The 20296-nt window shown below is 42.7% G+C and overlaps 1 protein-coding gene across 9 annotated transcripts in view; it reads right to left on the bottom strand.

Annotated features, from left to right (window-relative positions):
* Positions 1 to 18966, bottom strand: part of TNRC6B (trinucleotide repeat containing adaptor 6B) — a 237883-nt gene extending 218917 nt beyond the window's left edge. For 6 of the 9 annotated variants that reach the window (XM_081819091.1, XM_081819096.1, XM_081819089.1 and 3 more), the window contains exon 1: positions 18749 to 18966. The gene's annotated coding sequence lies outside the window, so the exon portion shown is untranslated. The other 3 variants (XM_081819092.1, XM_081819094.1, XM_081819090.1) reach the window with 2 other exon arrangements.
* Positions 18967 to 20296: the final 1330 nt, after the last annotated feature.

Below are 20296 nucleotides of genomic sequence, written 5' to 3'. Positions count from 1 at the left end.
GAGGGACAAGCAGACTCCCTGCTGAGCAGGGATCCTGATATGGGGCTCGATCCCAGGACCCTGAGATCATGAAGGGAGCCGAAGGCAGACACTTAACCAACTGAGCCACACAGGCACCTTGAACAAACAGCTCTAGAAATAAAACTTATACATGCCAGCAAGAAGAGAAAAGGCCATCTCCATAGTTTAATACATAATGAACACAAACTCAGTCCAAGTGAGGTTATAATGCCTAATTGGAATTTCCCAAACTGTCCTCTGGAATGTCTGAACAAAAACAAAATAAAACAAACCAAAAAGGATCCAAACCCCTAGAAAAGCTATAAAACAAGTGGTCAAAAACTGGCTGGGTGAGGAATGCCATACGACAGGAGAAAGCTTCTACTTTTAACTTACACTTTTGTAATGTTGGATTTTTGCGTTACCATAAGCATGGATTTCTTCTAGATTTATTTTTAAAGCTACCACATTAGCTGATAGTAGGAAAGGTCAGTTCAGAGAAAGCTTGCCGCTCCTTACTACATGAGATAGGATATATTTTACATGAAGTACAGCACATTCTATTTTTTATTTATTTATTTTTTTTAAAGATTTTATTTATTTATTTGACAGAGACACAGTGACAGAGGGAACACAAGCAGGGGGAGTGGGGGAGGGAGAAGCAGGCTTCCCGCAGAGCAGGGAGCCCGATGCGGGGCTCGATCCCAGGACCCTGGGATCATGACCTGAGCTGAAGGCAGACGCTTAACGACTGAGCCATCCAGGCGCCCCAAAGTACAGCACATTTTAAATCCTTTTTCCTTACTATTTATTACCACAAAGCACTTCTGAAAGGAGAATAGGGAAAGGAACCAGGAGATTCTTAACATAAAGCCAGAGAAGTGTAGAGGTGCCACGTGACCGTGACAGCCACCTAAGGGATCAAGCTTTGTGAAGAGGTGTCCTAATTTCTATTAACTGGCCTGTGGAAAACATTTAATCTCATATCCTGCAGGAGAAAAAAAAGGAAAGCAGGTTTCATTTTCTGAAGGTAACAAAAGTAACCAAATATTAAAGCTAAGAAAGTAAATACTGGTCCGTAATCCCTTAGCCACAATTCCCAAATCCAAAAACTTCTGAAAAGCACCAGTTTTCTGTAATTCATCTAGAAGAAAAACTTGATCTGAACTTAATTGGCAGCAATATCTGACCTGAACTGACATGAGACTATTTATAGTCTACCCACTAAAGTAAAAACAGCCATATCTTTGGCTGCCGAAATATTAATGTATTTGACTATGAAGTGCTGCCCCTGACTCTGCAGGGCCATTACGTAATATATGGTAAAAGCATCTTATTAGCTTTCTAAAAATAAAAAAAATTCTGAATTCTAAAATACTGACGGCCCTTACAGTTTCCAATAAAGGACTATGAACCTAAAAATGGCTTTTTATTAAAATGGTCCTGTCAGCCTCCACTGAAATATACAATTTTTCCTGAAAATATTCTTATAATTTGAACTAATTAATTGCTCTTTTCTAAAAACTTACTGCTATTAAAAATATTCTACTTTGGGGGCGCCTGGGTGGCTCAGTTGGTTAAGCGACTGCCTTCGGCTCAGGTCATGATCCTGGAGTCCCGGGATCGAGTCCCGCATCGGGCTCCCTGCTCAGCGGGGAGTCTGCTTCTCCCTCTGACCCTCCTCCCTCTCATGCTCTCTGTCTCTCATTCTCTCTCTCAAATAAATAAATAAAATCTTTAAAAATATATATATATTCTACTTTGAATATCTGTAAACCTATAACTGATTAGAACATTTTGTACATTTATTTATTTGAGAAAGAGAGAGAGCACACAAGCAAAGAGGAGGGAGGTGCAGAGAGAGAGGGAGAGAGAATTTCGGGCAGACTCCCACTGAGCGCGGAACCCAACACAGGCTCCATCTCACGACCTGAGCCAAAACCAAAAATTGGACACTCAACCAACTGTGCCACCCAGGCACCCCAGTTAGAACATTTTATACCACTTCAACATTACTTTAGATCAACCTCTCTCTGAAGGCAGCATTAAAATCAGAAGGGTGGTATCATTCTGGCAGGAGGGTGGTAGCAGAACGGGGTAGACAGTAAGTAAAGTTAAAAAAGCAGACCTCTGTCAATATGCTTTTTCTTTCTATGTTTAAAAAACAAAAACAAACGGCATGAGATTTTTTTAATGTACCAAAGAGGAGCACAGATTTTAAAAGTGAACAAGTACCAATTTAAATCAATAAAAGAATCAAAATCAAAATAAAGTCACATAATCCAAGTAGTTATCAAGGAATAGAACACAAAATAAAAGTCAAGTAATAGAACATTTACAAGTAAGGAAAATTATATATTTTTGCCCAGTCATGTATCAATTCTATTATAATATATGACTAAATGACAAATGATAACAAAACTTGCAAAACTCAAAGGTTTCTATTATGGAAAGAAAACTGTAAAGCCAGATTAAAGCAAGAACTAAGACTTAAGACTACTAAAAACCTATAATTACAATGCAGAGTAATTTAGAAGATTTTACATGAAAAAAAGGACAGAATCAACATTTTAATAAACATAAATACAGTACTATATTTTAAACCATTGTATCTACATAAAACAAAATTGGCAAAAATTTTTTTAAACTATATACCAATCCTTCCTCCCTCCCCCACTCTCGCACAACTAACAAATGCTAGAAACAATGCAACCAAACAGGAACCTCATTTCACAACTGGCAGACATGAAAGCAGTGAAAACCTCTTTTAATAAATGTGTGAGATACTGAAGAACCCCAAATTATTTCTGTCTAAAGGAAGCTCTCACAAAGTTATACTCAAAAAAAACCCCCCAAAAACAAAAACAAAAACTAAAAATGGAAAAATAACTCAAAACACTCCTTAAAGCAACATTAGTAGCAAAACTGGGCATTGCTATATCCTAGAGAGGAAGGATGAGGCTATCTTTACCACTATTATTTACTAAATCGAGTTTTTACTATCCATCAAATACATACAGCCCTCAGAAATAGTACATATGAGAACATCACTGATATGCAGAATTCTACATTAATTAAAAATTAAAAACTTCAGGGTAAATTAGGATATAAAAAGTCCATGTCATACATAAGAATTTAAATATGAGACTATCAAGGATAAAGAGCAAGCCAAGAGGACACCAAGTAAGTAAGAATAACCAAACTCTCTACTACAAGATTTACTAAAAAAGAACTGTAAAGCTATAAAGTCAGTTACCTAAAAATAGGAAATTAAAGAAAGTCAAAGTTGAAAGTCAAAAATCTAAGAATTTAATCCATCAAGAATATTTTTTAAAAGCCCTTATTTTCTAATGGGAGTTGGGGGTGGGACTAACAGGACCTTCAGGTGCTAGAAAACAAAGACCGTGGGAAAAGAATTCTTTCTACTCAGTGATGAAGGCTGCACATAATGTAGCATATATGCCAGTCTAGTAGGTTTTAAGGATAGTCCTTGGTTAATTACATAACAGATCCAAATTCAAGGCATCTCTTTGAACTAGGTCATTCACATAATTCCTACCGCTTAAGACAGATACAGGTATGTGCTCAGGCTACTGGAATTCAGTATCTTACAGGAATAACTTCAAATTTAAATTATGAAAGTATTAATAATGCTATGCAGGTATCAAAACCCAATTTTACATCCTTTATACCATGCAATGTATTTTGACAGGGTGATCTTAGTTTCCTTACAAATTACTTAACTCTTAGTTAACTACAGTTAACTACAAGTTAGTTAACTATTCCGATTTAAGGAGCTTCCACAGTTGAGTACAACACAGTGAGACAATGTTCATAAGTATCCAAAAGTCAGTGAGTTTACAATCAAGTGGGAGAGAGTACCACATAAAAACAATTTAAGAAAGCTTACTAAGAAGTAATTAAGTCCAAGTTGTAAATATAAACGGGTATTAAATATATACCAATCAATATACAGGAACATTCAAAAGGAAATTATTTTTCAAGATAAACACTTCTAAGAAGTTTTATAGGCATTGATCTCAATCAGGTTGTCATCACTGAAAATATTTTGGAACTCCTATTCTGCTTCCAAACCAGTTTACAAATCACACGAGGAAATCTGCCTCATTACTTTGAACTCATTTTGGACCCCAAATAGTACTGCCCAGACAAATCATTTAACCAGACCTGAAAAATGGTTCTTGGTTGTTCCCCAAAATCAAATCCACCCTGAAAGAGTGAAGATTTTCCCCTACGGAAATTCCAAAGAGTATCTCATACTCTGGAAGCAACTCCTAAATAATTCCTCAGATGTTTAAAAAAAAAAAAGGAAGGACACTTCCCCTTTCAGAAAAGATGGAGTAACAGTGGTCAGATGTACCCCTGCAACTAAAAAACGGGATGAAATATATAAACAACAGTTTTCAAAACACTGGACATCATGCAAGGAAGGACAGTGATCCCTAAGAGATGGTAAACAAACAAGGTGAGCCCTGCAATTGCCCTAGCTTGCCGGGGGAAAGATTCCAGGCCACCAAGCAGGGAGGGGAAACCTAAGTGGAAGTCAGAGACCTCCCTTAATTGAGGATTTGCAGCGGAGATTCTGGGAAAGCCAAGGCAGTGAGAGTTTGCAGTGTACAGTACTGAAGAGGAAAGAGCTACACAGAGAAAGAACTCTGGAGAGGGGGGACCCCTCCAGTATTCAGGTGAGCAGTAAAAAAGTAACTAGGGAAAACACAGCTAACATCACACTTAATGGTACAATGCTTTTCCACCAAGTCTGGGGAAAAAGCAAGGAAGCCCAGTCATACTTCTATTCAGCATGGTATTTGAGATCCTAGCCAGCACAATAAGGCAAGAAAGAGAACTTGAAGGTTAGAAAGTAAAATTGACTTTCTTTGTAACTGATATAGTTGTACATGTAAAAACAACAGAACCAACAAAAATGCCACTAAAAGTGATGAATGAAATGAGCAAAGTTTATTTGTTCAGTTCATTCAATCATACGGATGAAAACAAATTGTATCCAAGTGAAAGAGGCTTTAATACAGAAAGGCTTCCAGGAAGAAAAGTTTAGAGAAGGCTTTCTGAGAGTAATAAGCAATATGGTTTGGAAGCCAGAAACTGGGAGAATATTATACATAAGGAATAGCCTTTCATAAAGTATAAGGACAAAAAGGGAGAAAATCATACAGAAAATAGAGAAAAGAGGGGCGCCTGGGTGGCTCAGTCGGTTAAGCGTCTGCCTTCGGCTCGGGTCATGATCCCAGGGTCCTGGGATCGAGTCCCGCATCGGGCTCCCTGCTCTGTGGGGAGCCTGCTTCTCCCTCTCCTCCCCACTTGTGCTCTCTATCTCACTATCTCTGTCTCTCTCAAATAAATAAAATCTAAAAAAAAAAAAAAAAGAAAATAGAGAAAAGATTGTATGGGAGAAGACAAAGATTCAAAAGTAGGGAGAGACAGTTGATGGATGGAAGCAGTAAAGGAGCTGGGTTCCGACGCGGGTGTTTGGATTTCATAGAGTAAGAACGCACAGGTTGATAAAAGAAAATAACATGTAGGAAATGTTTTCTGGGGAGAAACTAGGAACAGAACTGATAGGAAGCTATTTTAATAATCTGGGCATAGCCTGAGGATGACTTAGAATCAGGAAAGGTGGCATGGAAACAAAAAAGGAGAGACTCAAGGTACAAAGCCACAGAGAAAGAGCTAAAGAATATGGCAATATTCCAAGATTCAATGTTTCAGGATTTCAAGATTCAGGAGTTGGGAGGGTGGGCTACCAGTGATGGACCCAATAGGGTCAACAACTTTTAAGGGAGGGGAAGCAGAGGCCCCTCTCCAGAGTGACCTGCCTTAAAAGCACCCTGAATGACAATTCCCAAATCTTCGGGAGGTTAAAGGAAAACAAGAGAAAATGACATTACACATTTTTAAGTACAGTAAATAGAAGTCTAGAGAGCATCCGCTTCCAAAGCAAACACAAAACATCAGTGTTGAGCTGGGGCTCTGGCAGGTTCAGGAAGCGTAGGGCGGTGTCACAATGTGCTGAGGCCGACTCACAAGCTGTGTGTGGGGCACAGGGTCCCCTTTTTAAAGTTTTCAAACCAGCCCTTACTGGCTTGAAATGTGATGTGTTTTGCATTTTCATTCTATTGTTTTGTTTTTGTTATTTCTACAAAGAGCCTTTTCACTAATTCTCTTGGTGTTTTAAAAGTAATGTTTTCCCCTCTGGGTCTGTGTTTCAGGAATGGGAATGTCTCTATACCAATCCAGAGATCCACCTGTGTGGTTTAAGTGGAAATCAGTAGTGTGTCCTTTTGTTTAAGGGGATTCAGCAACACTGCAAAATAAAAACATCATAAATTTTAAATACTTTGGTATAAAAATATAAAACTTTTATAGTGAAAAGGCTGACAAAAGAGTAGTTAGGAAGAGATTTATTTTAAAATCTGTTGGTACATCTAAGTGCAGAGATTCTATATTCAGAGTTTCCACAGAGATATACATCTGGGTAAAAGATCTCATGAAGAGGATACTACTGAGCATGATACACCATCTGCAAGATTTTCACAGCAGGAAAAATACCTAGCTCTTTGGAGGGCCTCAGTTTTCATCTTTTTAATTTGTATCTCCCTCCTCCCACATTAGAACGCAGCAGATGCTTGAAACATTTCTCTTGATATACTGACCTGGGCCTAAGTTAGGGAACCTGATCCACTTCCACTTCTTGAGGTTCTCAGTATTGTTTTTAAAATAAAAACATGCCAGGGTGCCTGGGTGGCTCAGTCGTAAAGCGTCTGCCTTCGGCTCTGCTCGGGTCATAATGCCAGGGTCCTGGGATCGAACCCATCGGGCTCCCTGCTCCACGGGTAGCCTGCTTCTCCCTTTCCCACTCCCCCTGCTTGTGTTCCCTCTCTCGCTGTCTCTCTCTTTCTGTCAAAATAAATAAATAAAATGTTTAAAAATAAATAAATAAAAATAAATAAATAAAATAAAATAAAGACATGCCAAAACAGCATTATAAAAATTGTGTTATTTCTTTAAGATTTTTTATTTATTTGACAGAGAGAGACATAGCGAGAGGGGGAACACAAGCAGGGGGAGTAGGTGAGGGCGAAGCAGTCTTCCTGCGGAGCAGGGAGCCCGATGCAGGGCTCGATCCCAGGACCCTGGGATCATGACCTGAGCCGAAGGCAGACACTTAACAACTGAGCCACCTAGGCGCCCCATAAATTATGGTATATTTTAAATATATACATTTAATAAATTAACACTTTTAGGAAAAGAATACAATGTAACCTGTCCTATTCACTAGATAAAGGATTAATAAAACAGGTTTGTTTGTCATAAACTATACAGTGTGATCTAGTAACTAGAACAAGTTCAAAGTTATAATCAATATTTTCTTTCCATCCTGTGAATTTATCTCTTAGAATGTCTACACCTATTATGTGCAAACCATTTTGCTGGGTGCCAGAACAGTATAAACTTGTTTTGAGCTCAAGGTACTTCTAGTACCTTTTCTCTTTTTCTTCTCCCTTTCCTCTAGTTGAGGAACTTCTCCCTTTTCTCTAGTTGAGGAACTACAAGGAGCTTCTAAGGATTATCACACCCCACCCATGCCCTTGAGAGGAATCTGGTGGCCTTGCCCTATGGACTACCCGCTACCTTCTCCGTTCAAGCAGTTTCAATTCTTCTTTCTCTCCTGGGTCCTTGCTACACACCTTTAAGTAGATCTTGTACCTCACCTTGTCTTCTCAATCTTGCCCTGCTTTCACTGTCTCCTTCCTTTCTTTTCCAAACATCTTTTTAAAAAAGATTTATTTATTTATTTTTTATTTCAGAGAGAGAGAGAGGGAGAGCAGGGTGAGGGGCAGAAGGAGAGGGAGAGAGAATCTCAAGCAGACATCCCACTGAGCACAGAGCCCAACACAGGGCTGGATCCCACGACCCTGAGATTATGATCTGAGCCAAAATCAAGAGTCAGACACTGAACCGACTGCCTTTGGCTCAGGTCATGATCCTGGAGTCCCGGAATCGAGTCCCGCATCGGGCTCCCTGCTTGGCAGGGAGTCTGCTTCTCCCTCTGACCCTCCCCCCTCATGCTTTATCTCATTCTCTCTCCCTCAAATAAATAAATAAAATCGTTAAAAAAAAAAAAAAAAAGAAAGAAAGAAACTACACTCACTGCTGTCATTCTCCCTACCATCCATTGTCTCTTTCACCCCTTGTAATCTAGGTCCATAAATGAACGCACAGAATTTGTAGCAACTGACAGTGCAATGGGTCAGTTAGCATCTTCTAAGTGTCACCAGCACTACCAGAGCTTAGTAGTTTTTTTCATTCTGAAAAATATCAAGCTCTGAACATGCAAAGCTGAGAAACACTGGGTAGCCCACACAGTATAGACATCCCACAACTGCAACTGAAAACAACTTAGTGATAATGGAAAGAAAGACGCAAGAGATGGGGTGGGCTGGGTGAAAGGCACTACTTAAGAGTAACAGGGCTGAGAGAGAGGTATGGAAGTGACAAGAAAGCAAAGAACTGATGAACTAAAGAGGAGTAAAATGAAGGAAAATATGCTAGATTTCCAGTCAACAAAGCTTCCTTTTTCAGTTTTGGTTGAGAATCAAATTAAACTAACGCGAGTTCAGGAACCACTTGGAGATTTATAGATATGTAACAACCTTCAAGCTGTAGAAATGCACACATACCCAGAGGCCCTTCTGGGTACTCCTTTTGATCTTATCCCTTTCACTGGTTCAGCATCTGGGCCTCAAGAGATGGATCCACACTCACCTCAGGCAGTAAAGGAAGAAGTCACTTCCTCTACTCTCTGCTCCTACAGATAAGATTAACGAGTCACCACTTTCTAGCTCCACCTGGTATCATTTGCATAGCTATAGGTACAGTGACGAGCACCGTTCTGGTTTATGACTAATCTTCTTTGAATGCTATTGTTTTGTTTTGGTTTTTTTAGAGTATATTTGACACTGATTCAAATATACAGAATCACATCATTATTTCTAAGATCATTTCCAGTACTGAAATGCAGTGTAATCTACAAGTCTGAGTCTGACATGTCAGAGCCTGTGAGTCAGCCTTTGGCCCCGTACCCTCTGTACCCCAGACCAGCTTTATAAAGCATAGAGCCCTGGGCTAACCATCTTCTCTATGTGCTAAATGTACTCCTCTGTGCCTCTGCACAGGCTGTTCCTGCTGCCTGAAGTGCCCTTTTCTTCCATGACTTACTGGGAGTGTTTCCTTCCCTGGAAAGGCTTTCTTGACCTCCCGTTGTATTGATGACTTTCCTTCCTCCCCACCCCATCCTTTGCAATGTCTATCTCAGCTTTGATTATATCAAACGGCACTCATCTGTGTCCAAGTCAGCCTCACCTCCGTGCCTGTGCACTCCTTGGGAGCAAAGATCTCTTCTCATCCCATTCTTGTAGTCCTAGCTTCCTTCTTTCTTTCCTTCTTCTCACCCCATTCTTAAAGTCCTAGCTTCTTTTTTTTTTTTTTAAGATTTATTTATTTTGATAGAGAAAGAAAGAGAGAATGGGGGCACGCACAAGCAGGGGGCCAGGAAGAGGAAGAAGGAGAGAAGCAGACTCCCTACTGAGTGTGTGTGTGCGTGGGGGGCCCTGCAGGGCTCAATCCCACAACCCTGAGATCATGACCTGAGCAGAAACCAAGAGCTGGATGCCCAATCGACTGAGCCACCCAGGTGCCCCATCTTGTAGTCCTAGCTTCTAAAAGCATTCAGCACATGGTACACACACAATGTTCAGTGAAATCGTAGTCATCCTTGTTCCAAGCATATAAAAAGATTTTATTTATTTTTTTTTTTTTTAAGATTTTCTTTTAAAGTAATCCCTACACCAATGTGGGACTCAAACTCACCACCCAGAGATCAAGAGTCACATGTTCCAACAACTGAGCCAGCCAGGTGCCCCATAAGATTTTAAAAGGAATAACCATTCTGATCATTTCTACTAATAAGGATTAAAAGGATACTCATTAAACTCTAAAACAAGTAAGATTTTCAGACAAATTAAAAAGTTTGATAACAATATTCTTTCTGTAATCCTCAAATGTTTACAGATTTCAACTAGAAATAAAAAAAAAAAAAAAAAAAAGAACTTGGAGACCATTTAAAAAGGAAAGCCCCAGGGCGTCTGAGTAGCTCAGTTGCTTAAGCGGCTGCCTTCGGCTCAGGTCATGATCCCAGGGTCCTGGGATCGAGTCCCATGTTGGGTTCCCTGCTCAGTGAGGAGCCTGCTTCTCCCTCTCCCTCTGTCTCCCAGCTTGTGCTCTCACTCTCTGTCAAATAAAGAAATAAAATTAAAAAAAAAAAAAAAGGAAAGCCCCTCCCTGCCCCACATATTTATTTAAACTGTTAGAATGACTACTTTTTTGTGAATGACTGCTTTTTTTCAATTCTATTTTTAGTTCTCTTTCCTAACTTCATTTGAAAAATACTTATGAGGACCTACTATGCGCAACTTACAGTGCTAGATACCGGTTATACAAACGTGAACAAATCAGACAAGGTATTTTTATTCACATAGGTATGTTCTAGCAAAGAAACTACACAAATTTGGGGCACCTGGGTGGCTCAGTCGTTAAGCGTCTGCCTTTGGCTCAGGTCGTGATCCCAGGGTCCTGGGATCGAGCCCCGCATGAGGCTCCCTGCTCAGCGGGGAGCCTGCTTCTCCCTCTCCCACTCCCCCTGCTTGTGTTCCCTCTCTAGCTGTCTTTCTCTGTCAAATAAATAAATAAAATCTTAAAAAAAAAAAAAAAAAAGAAACTACACAAATTAAATCATTATTTAATTACAATTCTGTTAAGTGTTCTGAGTGTTTAAAAGGAGCACATCTAAGGGCGCCTGGCTGTCTCAGTTGGTTAAGCATGTGACTCTTGATTTCAGGGTTTTGAGTTTGAGGCACACGTTGGGTGCAGAAGTTACTTAAAAATAAATCTTAAAAAAAAAAAAGGAGCACATCTAATCTGGGGTGGGGATGATTAGGAAGTCACTGAAGAAGTGACATATAAACTGAGCTAGGAGGATTGAAGAGGCATCAACTAAGGTCATCAGGTAGGGGGGCTTCCAGGCTATGGGAACAGGAGGTGCAAGGAAGAGACCTTGAGTGAAGAGGAATATGCATTTCAGGAACCAAAAGAGGGACAGTGTGGTGAGAGTTCAGGCAGCAAAGGGGAGAGTGACAGGAAATGAGGCAGGGTCTTCATTGGGTATTCAGTGAACATGAGAGACCAGTTATTTCTTTTCATGAAGTTTATACTCCAAAAGGGGGATGGCAAGGCTTTTGGGACTCAATAACAGTTTTAAATAGGGGACAAATATGATCAGATTTACAATTGTTTTTTGAGTAAATGTTTTACATTTGAGGTATAACATATACAGAACAGATATATAGTTTTAAAAGAGTATTCTTGTTGCAGATTCAACAACTCTCTGAGGCAGAGAATTCCCTACTTACAAAAGAGAAAACTGAAGTTTTGCAAAGCTAAGTAATTTATTCAGGGTTATTTATTCAAGAAACATTTGAGCGTGTACAATATGGCAGGCACAGTAGAGTGTGTGCTGAGGGATGCAGAGATGAATACAAGAGTCTTGCGCTAAAGAAAAGTACAATCTAGTGAGAGGGACAGACCTAGGAACATGATATAGTGCAGTCCACGCTAGAAAGGAGTAAGATACAATGGAGCAGAGAAAAATGAAATCTTCTTAGGAAGAATTAATCATTCTGTCTCTGTGTTAAAGGGGCATTTCTTTCATACTATTAGAGTTTTTGAATTCTCATTCATTCCTGTGCTTGGAACATGGTACATACTCAAGCAAATGTCTGCAATACGAACCAACCACGACTTTTAACTCCTACTGCAGTACCTTTCCAAAACCAACTGTGCTCCTAACTCTGGAAGAGTATGTATTAATTCCAAGGAGCTCTTTTGAAGCTCCTTTCTGAGCCAGTTTACAAACCACAGAAGAAAATAAGCCTCATTAAATTAAAGCCAAACCTCATTTCTGACCCAGCCTGAAAACCCATAATAATATCTAAACAGTTATTATTTTTTAATCTTTATTCAACTTTTTAACCATCACCAATGGGCACTAACAAGCATTTTAAGTAATCTCTATGCCCCCAACATGGGGCTCAAGGTCGGGACCCCAAGATCAAGAGTCACATGCTCTACACAGTGAGCCAGCCAGGTACCCTTAAAACAGTTATTTTTTATTTTTAATTTTTATTTTTAAATATTTTATATTTTAATATACTCAAAGTGGGGCTTAAACTTACAACCCTGAGATCAAGAGTCAAATGCTCCACTGACTGAGCCAGCCAGGGGCCCCAACAGTTATTTTTTTGTTGATATCTTTTTTTTAAACTCGGGGCTTGAACTCATGACCCTGAGATCAAGACTTGAATGCTTAACCGACTGAGCCACGCAGGCACCCCCCAACAGTTATTTTTTTAAAGCAAATCTTCATTCAGAAGGAATGCTCCTATGAAGACAATCAATAAAATATTCCATATACTCCTTCATAATCCATGATCTCTGTCCTGAGAGGACTTATATTTTAGTTTCTATTTGGAAAGATAAAATATACAACATAGAATAAAATAAGATATAACGAAGCATTTGTTCACTTATTTAAAATATTTATAGACTGCCCACTACAGGCCAGGACAGGAGCTATAAGGGATGCAAAGATGAGCAGGACAAAAGCCTGCCTTCGAGGAGCTCAGTCTGATGGGGAAAGCCAACAACACACAACTCAGGACAATAAGAGCTGTAATTCAGCAGGTACACGCAGATGAGAACACAGAGGCTGCGCACAGCTGCCATCAGTTCTAATTCACTGGGCACTTATTTCCATTGGTCAGCGCCTATTCCTTGTTAAATATCAGTTATTAAAATACTTTAACTTTACCTCAGATAATAATGCAAACTGGTAAATATTATAAGTAATTACTCTATAGAAAAAGTTACACACACAAAAATAAAGTTAAAGGATCAGAGAAAATGGTGAGAAGTGAAGTTTAGGGATACCTTGGGATTCCCAAGCAAGGAAGGTTAGCCTATTTGGATGAGGAGCTGGTTGTAGATAAGTGGGACACAGTTATCAAAAGGCTAGTGGCTGGAATTACCTAGGTATAGCTAGGTATAGCTCTCCAACTACGCTGAGGATGTGCTTTAGAGCTGTGTTGTCCAACATGGTAGCCACTAGCCACAGGTGGCTACTGAGCACTTGAAAAGTGGTTAGTCTGAATTGAGATGAAGTGAAAAATACACTCCAGGTTTCAAAGACATAACACACACACACACACACAAGAATGTAAAACATCTCAATAATTTTTTTTTTTTACAGATTACACGTTTACATAAAATATTTTGGATAAATTAAAGTAAGTAAGATTTTACAAAAATCTATTTCACCCTTTCTACTTTGTAAATGTGGCTACTAGAATATTTACGATTACATATGTAGCTCACATTTGTGGCTTGCATTCTACTTCTATTGGACAGTGCTAGTCCAAAGTGCTTGAAATAACAAGCCAAAGAGTTTAAGCCCTCTAGGCAATGAAACACCACTGAAGGTTTTCAACCTTAAGTGACTGTGGTAGATCTGGGGAGGGGGCAGGAAACATAAACAAGCACTGTTTCAGGAAGATTAGCGCAGGGGCAATCTGTAGGGTCAAGATACTGGAGGCAGTTGTCAATGTCAAAAGGCTGGCAAATGTCAAAGGGTAAGCAGGTTCAGCTGGAAAGTAGACAAGGTCTTTAGAAGCCACAGGCCGGGTGGAGAGAGGAAGAAGAAATCAAGAGCAGGGATTGGTGAGCGAAGAATAACAGCTGCAAGCACTGGCCCCAGCCTGGATAATCAAGGTGCACTACTCAGTGGACCTAGCAAACTCAGCCAGTTTGGGTTGGATCTAGTATGGCTCAGTGGTAAAAGGGCTCCCAGGCAGAGGCACAATTCAGAAGGAGAACAGGATCAGTGTCCTCTTCAGCAATTTCAGATCTATCTCTGTGTGGCAAGACTTCCAGCAGTGAGATCAAGTCCCAGAGAAGGTAGGAGGTGGAAGGCAAGGCTACCAGGAACTACAAGAAAGCAATAAATTATAAAAGCAAAATCCAGACTCACAACACAGCCAACAAATATTTACTGGGAGTTTACTGTACGCCTGATACTTGGCTTGGCTCTGGAGACATGGGGAAACAAAACAGACATGGTCCTGAATCACAAATTGTGGTGAGAGCTATGAAAAAGGAACAGGAGCTCTGAAAGACCTGACTGAGGGTGGATGGGTGGGGGGGAGGTCATAAAGGAAAGCATCTCTGAAGAAATGACAATGTAACCTGAACCCTGAAGTCAATGGGTGAAGATTAGGGAGGAAGCAGGGGGAAGAACAGCCCAAGCCAGGAGAGTGGTATGTACAAAAACCTTAAGCCTTCAAAAGGCTTGGGTAATTCAAGGAATTGAAAGGAAGACCGAGTGATTGGGACATCGGAAAGAGGGGTGAGCCATAATAGGGATGAGAGAAGGTTGGAGAGGCAGGCAGAGGCCAGATCTTACCGAGCCTCAAAGGATGAAAAATAAAATCCCCAACGGGCCTCAGCGCAATGGGAAGCCACAAGGGGTTCTGACCAGAGAAGTGGTCCAATCGCAATGGCGTTCTAAGTACTCCAGTTACCTATGCTCTGCTCAGACTACTGAATGGGAGCCAGCTCGGCAGCAAAGGGGCAGGAGCCAATATTTGTAGATGAGCAGCAGGATTCCGGGTCTGGGATAAGAGAGTTTATTATAAGGCCCTCCAAGTGTTGCAGGGTTCCAAGCAGGGAGGAGGATGGCATCACCAAAAAGTACAGAAAAATCTGATGGAAGAGCTGGTTTAGGAGGCAAAGTCAAACAAAACTTTAAACATACTGAGTATGAAGGAATAGTGAAGAATTCCAGCAGGTAAATATTGATGTTGTTTTGGAAGTATAGAAGAGAGGTCAGACATGGATATGCAGGTTAGCAGATACAAACGTGACAGATGGTTTTAAGTCCCAAAGTAAATAACATATTCCAAGAGAAGACAGAGAAAAATAAAACAACAACAACAACAAAAGGAGGCTAGGTCTGACCCTTAGTGTTTGTTTATCTCCGGGATAGAAGCGAGGAGGAAGGTGAATCAAAAAGGAATACAGTACGAGGAAGTTTTTTGGGGATGATGGAACCACTCTGTATCCTGATAGTGGTGGTGTTTACATGAATCTATACACGTGTTAACATTCACATACTAAAAGCTAAGGTTACTGTTATTTTTTTAAAGGGGTGGAGGAGGTACTCAAAAGGACTGACTGCTGCAGGGAGACTTAACAGGATAAATCCCGAAAAGATGTTCTGGGATTTTTAACCATTAGGTAATTGGCAACCTTGGAAAAAGCTTCAGTAAGGTTGGGAACCAGGCTGCAAAGGTTCAAAGAATAACTGGAGCAGTGAAGGAAAACAGTCAGTACAGACTCCTCTTTTAGAACTCTGGAGGTGAAAGGAAGAACAGAACGGCACAGAGCTCAAACAGGTAAGGAGAACGGGGAGATTTAGCAAACTACAGAGCCAACCTTCCACACCACGAGTGGCTCCATTCCAATATTCTTCTAGAACATGCATTTTGCACATGAACTATTCACTTTCTTATTGTCCCATTAAACTAAAACTGCCAAAACAAACCCGAAGTCATTACATTTTTAACTCTGCTCCTTAGTCAGCTAACATTCACTGTGTTCCTACTACGTGCCAAGCACTATACAAAAGTGAGTAACGCCTGGTCCCTGGAAGAGCGCACAGGATTTATCACAGTAACAAGGTACTGGAGTAGAGATTTTCACAAAGGGCTCTGAAAAGCCTTGACCTTCTGAATTAAATGCATTTTTATTTATCTTTATAAAAATCAAAAAGGGAAGAAATGAAAACAAAGCTGGGATGTAATGTTGTAAAAATGTCCTTAATTTCTAAAAACTAAGAATGAGGGGCGCCTGGTGCTCAGTCGTTAAGCGTCTGCCTTCGGCTCAGGTCATGATCCCAGGGTCCTGGGATCGAGCCCCGCATTGGGCTCCCTGCTCAGTGGGAAGCCTGCTTCTCCCTCCCCCACTCCCCTGCTTGTGTTCCCTCTCTCGCTGTGTCTCTCTCTGTCAAATAAATAAATAAAATCTTTAAAAATAAAAAAAAAATAAAAACTAAGGGCGCCTGGGTGGCTCAGTCAGTTAAGGGACTGCCTTCGGCTCAGGTCATGATCCTGGAGTCCCAGGATTGAGTCCCGCACTGGGCTCCCTGCTCAGCGGGGGGTCTGCTTCTCCCTCTGACTCTCCCCCTTCTCATGCTCTATCTCATTCTCTCTCTCAAATAAATAAATAAAATCTTTAAAAAATAAAAATAAAAACTAAGAATGAATTTAATTGTAACTTTTTTTTTTTAAAGATTTTACTTATTTGACAGAGAGAGACAGTGAGAGAGGGAACACAAGCAGGGGAAGCAGGAGAGGGAGAAGCAGGTTTCCCATTGAGCAGGGAGCCCGATATGGGGGCTCGATCTCAGGGCCCCCAGGGATCATGACCTGAGCCAAAGACAGACGCTTAACAACTGAGCCACCCAGGCACCCCTAATATTAACTTCTTAAGTTAGGTATGGGCAGCCTCATAGTCAGTGGCACTTCTCATTTCTTTTCTGGTTTATCTTTCAGTGTCCTTTCTGCCTTTCTTCCTCTGGATAAGTTAAGACGCAAAATGGAATAAGCGCAGGCTTTGAAACCAGACGGACGTTGAGACTAAACCTATCCCTTCAAGTTCCTAGCTGTGTGGCTCTTGGAGGGTCTTTTTCCTAGCCACAAAACACTAATGACATCTACTTGACAGGCTTGAGGTAAGGATTGGGGAAAAAAAAAAACAAACATACGAAGAGGCTGGCATGTTAGAAGAATGCAGTAAATGTTAGTTAACATTTTTACTACCATTTGAACAAATGGTGTTGTTCTGACTTAAAAAACATTTTTAAATGCTTCTCTGAGTGAAGAAAAAATATTTTTTCAAGGGCATGGCGTTTATATGCTACCTTAGAAAAGCAGGTTGGTAATTTCTTCTTCTTAAGTCCTATCAGAAGCTATTCTGCTCAAATAATGATGTTTAGGACAATCACCTAAAAACGTCCAGGAACCAAGAAAATATAAAGGCAGCATTATCATCATCGCTGTGTCCCAAGTGGGGCAAGCCGGGCTGCTTTGTGTTCTAGATCCCTTAGTGTAGGGACCTACTACATTCATATCCCTCCCACTACCTACCTACAGCGATACCGTAGCACGCTGTAGAGGTGCAAGACCGCGTGCTAAAAGTTCTGCTTTTAAAGAGGCATTTATATAACACTACCGAAACAATAAATATAGTTTCAAAGCCAAGATCATTGATGCCTCTCCGAATCAACAGGAAGCTATCGTCCACTGAAATTCCCCACAACAATGAAGTATTAAATAGCCTCTATTCTTAAACTTTCACAAAATGCTAAGATGCAAGATTTTCATACACCTTATTTCCGTACACTTAACTCCTGGGGGGTGGGAGGAGAAGGCAACCTATAACGTTTTATTCACTATGGAGAAATATCTCTGGCCAATTTTGTTGCATAATTTTGCTTATATTGTAATACAAACGACCACCTTGAAATTCGTCTTATTCCTCGCACAATTTCTAGCATGATGCTAAAGAGTAATAAAATAGCCAAAAGATACATGAGAAAGCAAGGAACCTTAAAAGACTGAGACCAGTACACTGTGCCTAAAGAACTGAGGATGGGCCGGTCCTTACTTAAGACACCTAAGCAGCAGCTACGGTTACTGGGTGTCCTCTGCCACTTTAAAAGGGTATTTGGCCCACCGCGAGCTAACAAACCCACTAGTTTGAACCTAAGGGGCGCCAGCTCAGGGGGAGACAGAAAACACTCCTCGCGCCGTTTCGTCCCATTTCCTCGTGGAAAGCCTGAATCGCCTCTCGAAGGTGGCCTCGCCGCAGGGCTCTGAGGTGAGGGGTGCAACCCCTCCACACACACCCCCTCCCGGCCCGGATTAAGCAGGGGAACGCGTTCACGCTGTCACGCAGGTCCCGCGCAGACAGGGACCGGGAGGCTCGGAGGCCTGACGCCTCCCTCTCCCCCACGCCAGGCAGGGGGCCCGACGCGTCTCCGCGGGCCCCCGCTCTCCGCCGCGACAGGGAGCGCCTCCCCGCCCCGGAGGCCCCCCAGCGACGGGAAGCGAACCCGACTCGACCAGCCCACCCGGAAGCCCTCCCCCAGCTCACACCTGCTGGCGCGTGACGCCCGGAGCCGCGCGCGCCCGCCCGCCTGCCCCGGCCCTGCCATTCGGGGCGCCCCTTGCTTGCGCGCGGGACGTCGCCCTCGTCCCTCCCCGCCACGGGGTCAAACCCACCACATGCCCGCCCCCACGGAGCGCAAGCTCAACGCCGCCGCCCCCGCCGGGACCCGCGCGCGCTCCCGCCCCCCCTCCGGCCCTGTCCCCGCCGCGCGCGCTCACTCGCGAGGACACGCACACGCTGCGCCTCAGCTTGACAGGCCGGCCCGCGCCGCGCGCTCCCGCGGGCGTCCTCGCCCACCGGGCCGCCCAGCTCTGACTGGGCGGTGCGCGGGGGAGGGGAAGGGCGGCAGTGGCCGTCGGTCCTCACTCACCGCCGAGCCGCGCCGGCTCCGAGTGCGCGGCGTTCCGCTGTGAGGCGATGCGCTGCGATGCGCGCGGTCCCCGCTTCTCCGCAGGCTATGGAGGCGACGTAGTAGGGGGACTGAAGGGGCGCGGGGGGTCACTCCCTCCCGCCTCACCTCCCAGAAACACGGGGACCCCAGAAACTAAAAACAAAATAAACAAACTTTCCCCTCCGCCTCCCTCCCCCAAAACCACAACACAAACACTCGGGGGCCCGCCCACTGCCCCACTCCATTGGCCGCAGGGAGGATGCTTCCGGCTCTCACTGGCTGATTTTTGTGCCCATCAAGCTGCGGTTCCGCCCCTCCAATTCCTCGCCGCTGCCGTCGCCCCTCATTGGTCAAGTGCTTCCCGTTTGACGAGCTAGGATTGGCTGAGCTGCCTGCGCCAATCATTCGGGGACACACCCCCTCAGCATCCCAGAGGCCGCTTCCTTGGTCGCGGACCCGGAGAGGTGAAGGGGAAACTAGAGCATGATGGCGGCCGAGCTCATTTGGCGCAACCATCGTCTTTTTTCTTTTTTTAGCCCATTGGTGACTCGCCCTCGCGCTGTTTCCCCTGAGCTCCTCTCTCCATCCAGTATTGCCTAATAACGGAATCTATACGAGCCGGCTCCTTAATTTATCCCCTTCGAAGTGCTGAGTGTGGGCTGGCTGTGCGTCATTGGACTGTCAGAATGTCACTCCCTAGTCAAATCTTCAAGCTATTGGTGGAACGGCCAGAAAACCCGTCCAACAACAAGGACTAGTGCCATTGGTTTGACTCCACAGAGTTCTTTCCTGGGACCTTATTGGGCAAATAGGCGCGTCAGTCGGATCTGGATTCTCTGTGCTACGGGTTAATTGTTTGCTGGGAGTTTGTGGAGGACTATGGTCGTTTGGTCCGTAGTTGACTTTAATAATGACTGTGGTTTATTTTGTGCCTCCTTTGTGCCAACTGCAGTTCTGAGTTCTTTACAGGGATTTTATGGTTAAACCTGTGAGTTTTACATTCTCTAAATTTTACAGATAGAAACGAAGGCTCTAAAGAGATTAGGACACTTGCCCAAGGTCACCCAGATAGAAAGTAATTTGTGAGCCCGGCGTTGGTCCCAGGACTGTCTGACTCCAGAGCCTTCGCTCTTTTTACTGGTGCCTCTCCCTTCGTCCGGAATCTTACCTGCCAGCCAACCCAGCATCTTAAAAATATTTCATTCCGAATGCAAGTTTCCCCATCAGTTTCTGGAGGTGACATTGTGGGAGACTAAAGCAATGGAGAGGCGTCATTGCCGCCACCGCATTCTCCTCGCTGGCACCCGTTCCTCCCCACCCTAAAGTAAACCATTTTGGCGTTTCCTGACCAGAAGCCCATCTACGTCTGTGTTTATTTTCTCAGCTTTATAAATGAACATTTCTACCATCCTTGTGTGCCAAGCCTACCTCCTCAACCCTCACTCATCTATCTCCAGCTCACTCTTTGGAGAGAGACCTCAAGAGCCAGAAACAAGGAGAGGGGAGTCTAAAGAGAGATAAAGAATA

Source organism: Leptonychotes weddellii, chromosome 5 (assembly GCF_054177405.1).
Source record: "Leptonychotes weddellii isolate Sample4059 chromosome 5, ASM5417740v2, whole genome shotgun sequence".
Lineage (NCBI taxonomy): Eukaryota > Metazoa > Chordata > Mammalia > Carnivora > Phocidae > Leptonychotes > Leptonychotes weddellii.
This window is presented reverse-complemented; position numbering and strand designations above follow the sequence as displayed.